The sequence below is a fragment of the Neolamprologus multifasciatus genome, chromosome 7, assembly GCF_963576455.1.
Source record: "Neolamprologus multifasciatus chromosome 7, fNeoMul1.2, whole genome shotgun sequence".
In the NCBI taxonomy this organism is placed as follows: domain Eukaryota; kingdom Metazoa; phylum Chordata; class Actinopteri; order Cichliformes; family Cichlidae; genus Neolamprologus; species Neolamprologus multifasciatus.
In genome coordinates, this window is record NC_140445.1 from 23,814,264 (window position 1) to 23,829,568 (window position 15,305).

Below are 15,305 nucleotides of genomic sequence, written 5' to 3' on the forward strand. Positions count from 1 at the left end.
ACCAATTAACACATTTCACTCCTGTCAGTACATGCATGAAAGGATAATGTTAATGGCTGTTATTTTTGCACTGGGAATGTAATTGTGTTCAAAGCACATTGGGGGAAATAAATAATATTTTGCATAAAAAGTGTCGGTAATTGCCATGAGTGGGGAAAAAAGTGACATTTTTGGTAAAAAAAAAAAAAACTGCCTCATTTGTGAGTGCAAATTAATCGGCCATCTCTAGAGTTAGCTGTCACAATAAGTTACCTAAAAGTTTTCTATTCACACGTTCACCAAGAGACCTTCAATGGTGCTCACGGGCATATTCAACTAATATTCATGTCTTTATTAGGCGATATTTGTCAGAAATCCCGTGTCAAGTCCAAGTCAAGTGTCTTTTATGTTGAGCTGCATGTGAGATTTAAGTAGACAGCAGCAGCTTTTCACTCATTGCATATTCATTACTGTGCGGTGTATTGTATAACTGCATGTTTGACTAAAGTGCAAGCAGCTTTTATCACAGTCTGCTTTTATGCACTCAGACCTAGACCTTTTGTCCCTGCCCCCATTGTCAATAATATGGCTACTGCCTTTATTATCCACGTTTATCAAGGCATCTTTAATGTCAGGGTATGAGTCCTTCATTTGTGACTCAGCACAATCTACATTAAAAAGCAGGATAATCATCCTAAATATCAAAGTCAATCTGATGCGGAAGGGCTTCAGACAAGTACTCAGCCATTTTTGGAGGAAAAATGTAAAGATCAGGTTAGATTTTGTGACCACTGTATCCAGAAAAGCAGAAGCAGGTGCTGCAGAGAGCATCATCTAACCCTCTATTCTTCACACTGTACATAGTGTAGAGCCAAATTGCAAAACTTACCTTTCTAACCACCTTATCAACCCCACCTTACTACTTTTTAATCAGGCCACCTAAAAGCTGTTCAGTCTTTCTCATTCATTTTTCATCTTGTGGCAGCTCTGGATGCCTAACTTAGACCGAGAGACACTGCCATCCATAAGGCTCCATTGCCTCTCCCAGTATGTGCACACACTTTGGTCAGCTCCCTTTGTTTTATAAATGTGCCACATATACTTAGAGGACTTTTATTAAAAACATTACGGCAGTAAAAACACACCAACAAAAAGAAAAACATTTGTTTCCCTTCATGTTCCCCTAAAATGGTCTTTAAATATTGGTTAACCATATATTTATGAGGCTATAAGAGGATTAAATAAGTTGTTGAATTAGCAAATGAGAATGTTTTTGGAAGAGCTGCTCGGAACCAATAAGCAGATGTATGCAGTCATCTTGCCATCAATGGGAACTGAAAAAAGAAAAAAGTATTGCTGCGGTATTTCTGGATCCTTCAGAAGATAAATTATTAACCAATATAATTTCCGATTCTTCTGGTGCCTATGGTATCCATGGTCACTGGTGCTATTTTCATCTTGTACCTTCTGTGCTCCCCTGTCTCTGCCTTTATGGTTTGTCAGTCTTTATGCTTCAGAGTTAGTTAGTTAATAGTTATGCAGTAGTGGGTAGTGGGCCCTGTGTTAGTCCACATCTTGTCTTAATTCTCCTCTCCTCGTACATTACTGCTTTTAAATATGTGCCTTCAAGTTACTGTATCTATTGGACTCCTGTGTTTCTTTGAGTTTTCTTTTGGCAATTAAAGGTGTTTTTTCCTCTGCTTCTGTGCTCTGTATTCAGACTTGACATTAATCATCTTTTATTTGGATTGTCTTTGGATTAAGATCAACTTTTTAGCTGACAAAATATATTCTTGTCCGCAACATATACCCCTCTATAACTTCATGAATTCAATCACAGTTAGTGGACAGGATAACAGTGTCTGGCAAACTGTACATGTTTGTTGGCAATTAACTGGAGATTCTATTACAATGGCAGTTGATCGGTGGTCTGCGGTCACTCAGTGGCATTTTAATGCAAAAATGGATCATTAAAGATGTCATGAGCATTACTAATGTTTTTTGTTTGTTTGTTTTATGGAAAACTGTAAAAATGTTTATTTAAAAAGCAATACAAGGATTAAGGGAAGGGGAACAATGTACTTGTACTTGCCCCAAACATATGTGAGGTATTATTTTGTTATTTTAGCACAAAAGTCTGAAATGAAATCCAGATTACTGTAGATATTTGAATACAAAGGCTTATTTGTAAAGTTTTTTCTTAAAAAAATGATTCATAAAGCCCCATAAAAAGTCAATTTGATGTGGTCACTCAAGAAGAACTAGTAATTATGACTAAAATGACTATTTTATTTCTTACATGGTTCATGAATTGTGTTAGATTGTGTTATTTTGCTATTGTGGAACTAATGAAGAAACAGCCCAAAGAATACAAAGAGATTATCTTGAATCTCTAAATAAATATTCTACAACAAGTAAGCTGTGTGCTAAAAATCAAAGACTACAAAATACCAAAATAACACCTCACACACACACACCTTAATTTTATATACAGATGTCAGTACAGACTAGATTTTGTTTTTTATTTTTGACATTTAACATTGAAAATGTGGCTTATTTTTGTTACTTTGTGACATTCACAACTAGGGATGGGTATCGTTTAGGTTTTATCCGATACCGGTGCCAAACCGGTACTTTTGAAACGGTGCCGGTGCTTAAACGGTGCTCAAACCGGTGCTTAAAGAATGGAGAACACAAAATTGGTCCAAAAACCTCTCATGTTTAGCTGTTTTTTTGTAAAAAGATAACAATGTTAGCCTTTTCTGCAGCTATGGGGCATATATGTTATCACTCTTGGCTGGAAGCAGTGCTTAAACAATGGAAAAAACACAAACTTTATCCAAAAACCTCTCATGTTTAACTGTTTTCCACTTTTTCTTTGGTCATTTTAGCCTTTTTGGCCAGGGTGAAGGGAGTATCTGCCATCAAACAAGAAGACAGCCGCATGTAACTACGACCGTGTTTGCTAGTTCACCTTACATGCATTAATTTAATAACGTGGTTAGCCTACTCAACGTAAATTACACACGAACAACATTAAGCTACTCACGCAGAGAAGAACGGCTGCTGCTGCCATGATCATCCGTCATCATTTCTGCTACACTAGCAGGGCTCCGGGTCCGATAACAGACACCACACCCGCAGTAGATGTGCACGGTGTGAGGTCTCGCAGCAAGCTATCAAATACGGCGCATTTTTCGGCTTTAAAAAAAACGCTATGCGTCGCCAGGTGTTTCATCGGATTTGAGGTGTTACCTCCTTTGACAGTATCACAGTATCAGCTTAAAGCACTTGTTGCAGGCTGCTGAGTTTGCATATTTTGCTGTGAAGTACAGCCAGACTTTTGACCGCTTTGCCTTGGGCATTTTTAATCTGTAGCTCTGCTCTAAAAGAACGTACGTACCTGGGCCCGCCTACTATCCTCGGAAACGTAAAATGATTGGCTAGAATCTAAAGTGTATCACATCTCAGGTGAAATGTGCGCTGCTTTTCGGTCTGGTTACTACCGTTTATGTCAGAACCGGTGCCATCATGGCACCGGACACCGGTACCCATCCCTATTCACAACACATAACTCTTTTGTACTTGTTCAGTCGTAAACTCCTCGCTTGTTTCTAAAAAGGAGGTGGAGGGGAAAAACGAGAGGAAACAAAGAATTTCTCTTAGCCCACTGCTCCAGTTTGCAACAGCATTTTTCATCCATAGCCAAAGTCTCACCTCCTCCTCTCACTGTCCTTGACACACTTACCCAAGGTGGACACGCTGACCCCATCAGCTGGTGCTGTACACATCCCATAGGGAGCCATAACACCCACCACCCCTCCAGCATCTATCTCCCAGTCCCATGTGACTTTGTGTGGCCCCTTTCAAATGCCTTGGGCTGTCCCTCAGACAATTCCCTCTCAAGAAGTGATTAATGCCTGTTTACTTCAGAAAGGCCAAACCATTTCCCTGCATGGGAGGTGGGGACTGTAGAAAAAGAAAAAAGAAAGGAAGAGGAAAGGAAGAGGGGCCGAAACAGATTCAGACAGTGAGATGCCACAGTGCGAAACATGCCATATGTGCCTGGCCTTTAAGCCGAGGTAGCGAAGGATAATAGGGGTCTTTTATATATTCAAAGAAATGCAGGAACCTCTGCAGATCTGAATCATAGCATGTAGTGAAAAGAGACTCCTTTTTTTCCAGTGATGTTTTTTTATTTAATTCCACAATGAATCACAGACATTCTGTCTCTGCCTTGGGGATATTGCAGTAATGCTCGTCTGTTGAAATGCCACCAGTCCAGGCTGCAATTAAGGTGATGTGGTTTTGAAGGACAACAGTCTAAAGAGTCTTAATGAGCTTAGGTCTCCAGTAAAAACCATCAGTGGGACAAAGAACACTAAACATAGAAGAACAAAAAATGCATGCATCCCACTGTGTGTTAACATGTGGCGGCATTGCGATTATTTCCTAGAACTTTCCACAAGCATTATTGCATGGCACACAGGATGCTGTTCTAAAATCAGTTAATTGGCTGCGTATATTTATGAGCTGTTGGCTTGTGTGTGACCTGCTAATGTTTGCCACTGTGTCTTGCATTGCTTTTGATGTTTCGGTAATAATTAATGAAGCGCCACTATTCCACCTCCATCAAGCCTTACTGCTACTATTACTGTACATAAGTTGTCATGAATCTTTTTTTGTTCATTTTTTTCCTGATCAGATTGTGACCTGCTTAGATGGATCTGATTTTGGGAAGTTTGGACTGGTGCTGGGTGCTTTGATCAAACCGGGACAGTGGAGACGATATAAGATGTGTCGAGGTAGGGGGATATCTGGTGGCACAGCAGGGCGTTCACCTTCCCCCAGGCTTGAGTGTTCAAATGAGAAGTCTGAACTATCAGTACCTGGTACTGATAGTACAGGCTCAAGGCCTGGCTTGCATCAGCAGTCACACTGAAGCCACCTGGGTGGTCTAAGGAGCTACAGGAAGCCAATATTATCAGCACCAGCACTTTGAGTATGCTATACATGATAAATAGGTAAACAGAGCTACTGAGTGTTTTTCTAGCTTATCTACGTGAAACTCGGGAGACATTTACTCATAAATAAAAATGCTCAACAATCAGATGTATTGGTCGCTCAACGTGTCCGAAGCCCCAACTCTCAACATTATATTTAATTCAAATACTAAAAAATGATAATGATTTCCCCCAAAGTTCAGGTGGTTGCAAAATAATCAATAACAGAGAACCGGCAAATTATTAAATAGATAAGATCAGAATCAAAACGCAATGATTATTTTTTATGTGCTGCAAATGTGATCAGCTTCACATCTCACTTGTACTGCATTACATAATTTAGGGGGGGGAGCCGTGTGCACTGATTGTGTAACTGTCATGTTTAAACACTCCTGGTGGCAGCAGTGTCTTCGGCTTGGTGTGTTTTACAGGATGACTCACAGTCTGATGGACAGGCAAATCGATATTTTGACTTTGTCCACTAGATTTTCTCTTACAGGAGGAGAGACGGTAATGGAAGAGGACTGTAAATAAGTGGAAGGTTCTTGACAAATGAATCCATTAACATTTGCCTGTGTCGCCTGGCGAGCAGATTTGCTGTTTTATGGAGCAAGAAAAAAGAGCTAGTAAATCTGAGGACGCTGTAAGGGTGAGGAGCTGAGAGCAAGCTGGGGAACACATCTCCCATGATGCAGCACTTTATCTCCCTCCCAAATGGCATCTTTATCTGCCTAAATTAAGTTTTGATTCCTTGCCACATACGGAGCAGCAAATCACTTTTAATACCGATATCAAGAGCAGCAGTAAAGTGTGCCCAAAGCGATGGAAAGCAGCTTTACTGTGTGGCACATGACTGCTGTCGCCGCCATTCACTGTCTCACCGTGGCTCACTGTTGCAAAGTTAAAAAAAAAAAAAAATCAGCCACAAACCATTGCTTTGTCTGCAAATCATATTGTGCCATTTGTCATAATTCAAAATCCTCAGTATTCTGGAGCTTGGCACACAGGTTGACTTTACCTAGCTACCTTTAACTCTATTAAGGAGGATAAAGGATACCCCTAAAGGTGACTTAATTTATAGCTGTGATTAATTTCCAATTCCATTTTCACTCAGTGATGTTTATCTTTGAAATTAGAGCGAAGCCAGGGTCTATTTGTGTGTTGCAGTGGGAAAGGGGGATGGGCTTTCCACATAGAAATCGCATTACATTGCCTCTGCATTATCATCAGTCTGCCTGCATATCTCTGTTTGTTTGTCTGCCTATCAATCTGTCTGTCACTGTCGGTCTAATTGATCCACAGGCTGATGGGAGAGATAGAGGTTTTGTGAGTGCTCAGCAGGAGTATGCGATGTCTGACATGAACAGCCCAGAGAGCCGTGTCTCTCTAGAAAACACATGAAGGATGTGTGAAACTAGGCTAAGAATCTGCAACCATGCTGATAGCTTTGTAAGGCAAAGTTGGACATGATGCTTTAACTGGATGCCAACATTGTCAAGCTAAATATAATTTTTTGTACAAAAGATGGATATAGACAAGGTGACATCTCTTATAAATTTGGAGGCCTCAGTTCTATTGTAGTGGCTATTTCCATATTTTAAATGACAGTAGTGAGCTTGCTTAGCAAGGGGGAGTGCATTAGTAAAGGTCAAAGTTCATGATTTAACAATGAGAAAGAGACTGGGCAAAAATGGCATCCATTGGAGAGTTCCAAGGAGAAAACCACTGCTGACCAAAAAGAACACAAGGGCTCATTTCACATTTGCCAAAAAACATCTTAACAATCCCCAAGACTGTTGGGGAAATGGGATTGATGGGTTAAATGTTCAACTTCTTGGAAGCTCCGATTCTCATTATCTCTGGTAAAAAACAAAAACAAAAAGAAACAAGAAAGATGAAAGAATTGGTAATTCTAAAGTGATTGCTGAATTTAAATGCAACACAGTAACTGGATGCCACCATTGCAACAAGCCAATTCATGATATTTCTTCCTTCCTTGTTACTTCACAAACTGGAAGTGGAATTATTCCAAAGTGGAAGCATTTAAAAACCATAGCAACTCATCCATGAAGTGAAGTTACCTGTTATTTAAAAAAATGTTGTTATAATGTTCAATGGCCACCATTTTCATGGCATTACAAGAAAAGGTCAGGGAATCAAAGCTATTAGGATTCAACATCAGGGGACCATGGCCCTGGTAACTCTTCTAGAAAACAAATAAAAACATTCGTCAAGTAGTATTCCAGATGTTTTACAGAACAGCACTGACCCACTTGTGCCTACAGATTAGAAGCAGGAGGATCGTCAAAGACCGCCTTACTGATCCCCTGGGGAACGTGAATGTTTATACGTAATGTAACGGAAATTCACGCATGAAGGTCTGACACAATAGTCACTGGAATTATTTTGAGGAATGTCAACTAACAAAATCTAATAAGTGTACCATGTGTGTTCGCCCACGCTCAGAGGTAATTTGCATCCTTGTAAGGTTCATACACAACTTCCCACTCCTTCCCATACAAACTAACCACTAAAAATACAAGTTTCTGTATCTGTCACGGTACTGGGTCATGTGACCTAGTGTTTGAGTTTTATGTATTTTTGTATTCATTTTCGATCTAGTTAATTTCTAGGTTGCTGCTTAGTCCTTATTTCTTAGTTGTTTCTGTCATCTCCCCCTGTACTCAGTCTCCCTGGTTCCTGTGTCTTTGTGTCATGTTTCATGTCTATGCGGTTATGTTAAGTTCATGTCATGTTTTATCTCCATGTCTCTGTCTCCGTGTTTCCTGTTTTATTTTGGAAGAGTCTGGTGTTCTTTGTTCATTGTAGTTAGTGTTGCTCTCCCCTGTATTGTCATTATGTTTCATTCTAGTCAACTGTGTTCTCATGTGTCTCCACTTCCCCTGATCACCTCATGTGTGTATTTAAGTCCCCAGTCTTCCTTTGTTCGTTGTCGTCGTGTTGTCTGTGTACCTCCCCTCTGGTCAAGTTAAGTGTTTTTCAGGTTTCTGTGCAGTTCATGTTTGCCATTTGGTTTATGTTGTTTTTCATGCAGCTGCACAATGAGGTTCCGTGCAGGTCATGTTCATGTCTGTTTCATCATGCCATTTGGTTCACAGTTTCCATGCATCTGCACAGCATTCTGTTCACAGTGATCATAGTTATTCCTTTCAGTCAGGTTAGTGTTTTTCCAGTTTAGGTTTTTGGTTAGTTGCGGTCTATGTCCCTGTTATGTTTTGTCCACTCCCCTCTGCATCAGCCCAAATAAAGGCTCGCTTTCAGTTTAAGTTCACTCCCGTCTCCTCGCCTGTGTTTGCGCCTGGGTCCACCACACACAATCTCCACACAGTCTGCCCCCGTTGGCCGTGACAGTATCAGGTTCCCAGAAATATTCTTCTGTGTATTCTCATTATGTATTCTCATTATGTAATGCCATTTACATGAAGTAAATATGTAGTTTCAATTTCCTTTTAGATATAGCTATCTTTGGACATTGTTTCCAGTGTAAGCAGTTACTTAGTGGGTCCCAAGAAAATAAAGGCACGGTTAAGGAATGTTTCCTACAATGTTGAAACATCCGTTTACAACAGTTCTGTGCGCTTATTTCTGGCAAAGGCATGCTAGTGAAAAGAGTTATTTGCTGAGAGGAATTTGTGGGTCAATGTTTCTGTAATACACTGACTTTTCACTCCTGACACACGGACATTTCTCAAAAGCTCCAAAGGTCTGTGGCATATGTTAAAAGACACTTTGCTTGAATGTGTCCCTTAATATTTATCTTATTCATTATGCACAAAGAAAGACTTCCATCACTTCTTTACACTATACAGTAATTGCCAAATAGAAGGCCGCTCAGCTGCACTGAGAGGCTGTTAATAATTTTCTGATTTACTAAACAACTACAGAAAATCTTGGAAGGCCTGCTATAATTCAAGCCAACTGACTCACACAAGGTGCCGTTTGCTGCTTTCAGGATACGCACCTCAGAGGCTCACGAGAGACGTCAGCGGAGAAAGTCAAAATTTGTTCAAGTTAACAGGCCACAAATAAATGACAGCTCAGTACAGCAGCGGTGTGCAGAAGGACGTTTCAGAAAGCACACATCATTTAACCTTGAATTGCACTGGCTGCAGCAGCGGAGAGCTATGCCACTTTCCACTCCAGTCAGCAAAGAACAGGAAAATGAAGCTATGTGAACCATGACCAGGACTGGATGACTGAGGAGCTAAAAAATAAATAAAAAATAAAGTGCTATCTAAAAATAAAATAAAATAAAAAAGCTCAATTGTACAGGGTGGGCCATTTATATGGATACACCGTAATAAAATGGGAATGGTTGGTGATATTAAAGTCCTGTTTGTGGCACATTAGTATATGTGAGGGGGCAAACTCCTCAAGATGGGTGGTGACCATGGTGGCCATTTAGAAGTCGGCCATCTTGGATACAACTTTTGTTTTTTCAATAGGAAGAGGGTCATGTGACACATGAAACTTATTGGTAATGTCACAAGAAAAACAATGGTGTGCTTGGTTTCAACGTAACTTTATTCTTTCATGAGTTATTTACAAGTTTGTCTTTGTTCACAGCCATTGACATGTCGAAGAGGTTAACACGTGAGGAGCAGATCGAAATTGTGTTGATATCTGGTGAACGCAGTAACCGGATCATTGCAGCAGATTTCAATGCAAGACACCCGACGAGACCACCCGTCTCCCATGCTACAGTTAGCAAACTGCTTGCTAAGTTTCGTGAAACTGGTTCAGTGTTGGATTTGCCAAAATGTGGACGCAAGAAAACTGTCACTAATGAAGAAACATCAGTGACTGTCCATCAATGTGCTGTCCATTGTGTTGATGTTTCCCTCTTTATGCACTGAAGCTGGCACGTTCCCTGAGTTTTTCCAGCAAGATGGTGCACCACCACATTATGGGTGCCAGGTCCGAGCATTCCTAGATGAACAGTTTCCTGGAAATTGGATTGGTCATCGTGGGCCAGTTGAATGGCCCCCAAGGTCTATCGATCTAACCCCCTTAGACTTTTATCTTTGGGGTCATCTGAAAGCAATTGTCTATGATGTAAAGATACGAGATGTGCAACACCTGAAACTACGGATACTGGATGCCTGTGCTGGCATTTCTCCTGTGGTGTTGTTATCAGTGTGTGAAGAGTGGGAGAAGAGGGTTGTATTGACAATCCAACACAATGGGCAGCAGATTGATGGACAGCCACTGATGTTTCTTCATTAGTGACAGTTTTCTTGCTTCCACATTTTGGCAAATCCAACACTGAACCAGTTTAACGGAACTTAGCAAGCAGTTTGCTAACTGTAGCATGGGAGATGGGTGGTCTTGTAGGGTGTCTTGCATTTAAATCTGCTGCAATGACCCGGTTACTGCGTTCACCAGATATCAACACGATTTCGATCCGCTCCTCACATGTTAACCTCTTCGACATGTCAATGGCTGTGACCAAAGAGAAACTTGTAAATAACTCATGAAAGAATAAAGTTACATTGAAACCAAGCACACCATTGTTTTTCTTGTGACATTACCAATAAGTTTGATGTGTCACATGGCCCTCTTCCTATTGAAAAAACAAAAGTTGTATCCAAGATGGCCGACTTCTAAATGGCCACCATGGTCACCACCCATCTTGAGGAGTTTGCCCCCTCACATATACTAATGTGCCACAAACAGGACTTGAATATCACCAACCATTCCCATTTTATTACAGTGTATCCATATAAATGGCCCACCCTGTACTTTAACACACTGATGAGTGGTTTGGGATATGGCCCTCATGGTCACAGTGCACCGCCCCCCCCAAATGGACACACATGGCAAGATAACACGCCATTCTTGTGCACACGTTGAATCAAGATTATTTAAAGAATGTGGCCGTGGCCTCAGTTTTCTTCACATTACTCGCTCACTCTTCATATCTCAAGCATACAGACCACCTTTGAGATAATGTGAAAGGTGTTGATAACAACATGTATATATTACTGAGAAGTCAGCGTGGACCAACCCCCACATGAGAAATCACCTTGTTGAATCTAAGCTGTTGTGAAATGCTTACTGGCACTCATTTATTTTATAGTGCTCACTCTGAGTTATTTTGTAGCGGCATTGGACTTAGGTCCCTCTCCAAATGTTTTTTTCAGCTCCTTCTGGGGGTTCATGAGATATACATGACCAGATGAGACACATAATCTCTCCAGCATGTTCTAGGTCTTCCCTTGTGCCTCCTACCAGTTGGATGTGCCTGGAAAGCTTCCAGCGAATCCTGATTAGATACCAACTGGACGCATCCTCGACTGTCTGAAAAGCACCCTTCGATATATCGGAGGATGACAACACCATCTCCATAGGTGGAACCAGAACAAACAGGTATGTTCACAGCTTTCTTACCACCACAGGGTTCACCCTGCATTTTACCCTAACTCACAACCAAAAACAAAACAATGGGCACAAACTTGGAGGTACTGGTTGCTTTACATTTTATTCAAAACTCGTTCCAGTGTGTAATAAAGCCAACATATTCCTAAATCAGACCACACCATTCCTCCCCAGCTGCACCTTTAAAGCTTGCATGAAAATCACAAACAGAATCTGTGATAAAGGAGGATGCCGGTGGAGGCTGACACCAACTAGGAGTGCCACTTCCTGCCAAGAATACAGATACAGCTGCAGCTTCCTAGTAGCCCCCTACAAAACTTCTTGAGGTCATAAGACATTTCTACAAAACACACGCAGACTGCTTGGACTTGGTTTAGCTGGTCCTCTTTTGACAGGTGAAAGAAGAAACTGCCCTGTTCCTTTCTGAAATTTCAGGTTGAAAAGTGAGGAAGTGAGTTTTGTCTATTCCTAGGTCTCATCTTGCTTATAATCTATTTCGTTAACCACAGTCAAAATTTAGAACAATCTGCAATTTCATAAGTTCATATTGCGCAAAGTGTAACACATACTTGTTTTGGTGAGTATGTGATCATGTTCAGGCTAAAAGTGGGCAACACCTATCCTTAACCCTTGTGCGTTCCACGTGAAAAAAGGGTAACTTTTTTCACGTGGAACGCACAAGGGTTAATATAACCATGCTATTGACAAAAGGTTGTTGGAAAGAGTCCACATATTCAGGTCTATATTCAAAAACCTCAAAGCCCCTCTGATTCACCTTGGTGATTTTCAATAAAACAAATACACTCAATGGATTATGTACAGAATATGTAGAATATATACCTATCATTCCTTTCAGAAGACTGAATTACTCAAATGCGAAAGCAGTTTTGTATATATAGGTGCCTCATCCTATTGATGTAACCCCTTCTGCCGGGGCTACTTGCACGAGAAGCTCTCACGAGCTCGAGAAGATGTGGAGGGTGAAGGTAACTGTGGTCCCAGTGGTAATCGGAACACTAGGTGTGGTGACTCCCAAGCTAGGTGAGTGGTTCCAGGAGATCCCAGGAACAACATCAGAGATCTCTGTCCAGAAGAGCGCAGTCCTAGGAAAAGCTAAGATACTGTGGAGGACCCTCAAGCTCCCAGGCCTCTGGTAGAGGACCTGAGCTTGAAGGATAGACTGCTTGCAAGGGCGAGAGGGGAATTTTTAAACACACACAGACACACGTCCATATGTATGTACATATATATATATGTATATGTACATATATATATATATATATATATATATATATATATGTACATATACATATATATATATATATATATGTACATATACATATATATATATATATATATATATGTACATATACATATATATATATATATGTACATATACATATATATATATATGTACATATACATATATATATATGTACATATACATATATATATGTACATATACATATATATATATATATGTATATACATATATATATATACATATACATATACACACACACACATGTATACATATATATATACACGTATATATATACACATATGTATGTATATATCTATCTATCTATATATATATATATACAGTGGGGCAAAAAAGTATTTAGTCAGCCACCGATTGTGCAAGTTCCCCCACTTAAAATGATGACAGAGGTCAGTAATTTGCACCAGAGGTACACTTCAACTGTGGGAGACAGAATGTGAAAAAAAAAAATCCATGAATTCACATGGTAGGATTTTTAAAGAATTTATTCGTAAATCAGGGTGGAAAATAAGTATTTGGTCAATAACAAAAATACAACTCAATACTTTGTAACATAACCTTTGTTGGCAATAACAGAGGTCAAACGTTTACTATAGGTCTTTACCAGGTTTGCACACACAGTAGCTGGTATTTTGGCCCATTCCTCCATGCAGATCTTCTCAAGAGCAGTGATGTTTTGGGGCTGTCGCCGAGCAACACGGACTTTCAACTCCCGCCACAGATTTTCTATGGGGTTGAGGTCTGGAGACTGGCTAGGCCACTCCAGGACTTTCAAATGCTTCTTACGGAGCCACTCCTTTGTTGCCCGGGCGGTGTGTTTTGGATCATTGTCATGTTGGAAGACCCAGCCTCGTTTCATCTTCAAAGTTCTCACTGATGGAAGGAGGTTTTGGCTCAAAATCTCACGATACTTGGCCCCATTCATTCTGTCCTTAACACGGATCAGTCGTCCTGTCCCCTTGGCAGAAAAACAGCCCCATAGCATGATGTTTCCATCCCCATGCTTCACAGTAGGTATGGTGTTCTTGGGATGCAACTCAGTATTCTTCTTCCTCCAAACACGACGAGTTGAGTTTATACCAAAAAGTTCTACTTTGGTTTCATCTGACCACATGACATTCTCCCAATCCTCTGCTGTATCATCCATGTGCTCTCTGGCAAACTTCAGACGGGCCTGGACATGCACTGGCTTCAGCAGCAGAACACGTCTGGCACTGCGGGATTTGATTCCCTGCCGTTGTAGTGTGTTACTGATGGTGACCTTTGTTACTTTGGTCCCAGCTCTCTGCAGGTCATTCACCAGGTCCCCCCGTGTGGTTCTGGGATCTTTGCTCACCGTTCTCATGATCATTTTGACCCCACGGGATGAGATCTTGCGTGGAGCCCCAGATCGAGGGAGATTATCAGTGGTCTTGTATGTCTTCCATTTTCTGATGATTGCTCCCACAGTTGATTTTTTCACACCAAGCTGCTTGCCTATTGTAGATTCACTCTTCCCAGTCTGGTGCAGGTCTACAATTCTTTTCCTGGTGTCCTTCGAAAGCTCTTTGGTCTTGGCCATGGCGGAGTTTGAAGTCTGACTGGTTGAGGCTGTGGACAGGTGTCTTTTATACAGATGATGAGGTCAAACAGGTGCCATTCATACAGGTAACGAGTGGGGGACAGAAAAGCTTCTTACAGAAGACGTTACAGGTCTGTGAGAGCCAGGGATTTTCCTTGTTTGAGGTGACCAAATACTTATTTTCCACCCAGATTTACGAATAAATTCTTTACAAATCCTACCATGTGAATTCATGGATTTTTTTTTTCACATTCTGTCTCTCACAGTTGAAGTGTACCTCTGGTGCAAATTACTGACCTCTGTCATCATTTTAAGTGGGGGAACTTGCACAATCGGTGGCTGACTAAATACTTTTTTGCCCCACTGTATATATATATATATATATATATATATATATATATATATATATATACATATATATATATATATGTATATGTATATGTATATATATATGTATATATATATATATATATATATGTATATATATATATATATATATATATATATATATATATATATATATATATATATGTATATATATATATATATATATATATATATATATATATATATGTATATATATATATATATATATATATATATATATATATATATATATATATATATATGTACATCACCATACAGTCCTGTGAAAAAGTATGTGACACCTTCCTGATTTCTTATTTTTTGCATATTAGTCAAACTTACATGTATCAGGTCATCAAATGCATTTTATTATTAAACAAACATAACCTGAATAAAATTTAAAAGGGGATTTTTTTTAAATGATGATGATTTAAGTGAAGAAGAGCCCCAATCTTCTTTGCATAGTTGTTTAATTCAGCCACACAGAAACATGTTGAGCATGAAAGACCTGCTTAAGATTGTGTTCTTTGTGGTCAGCAGAGTTTTTCACCTTGAAACTCTCCCATGGATTTTTCTTTTGTGACCTCCTAGATGAGTTGTTGATGTGCTCTTGGAGTAGTTTTATGAGGCTGGCCACTCCTGGGAAGGTTCGCCACTGTTCCAAGTTTTCTCCATCTGTGGATAATGTCTCTATCTGTGGTTCACTTGAGTCCCA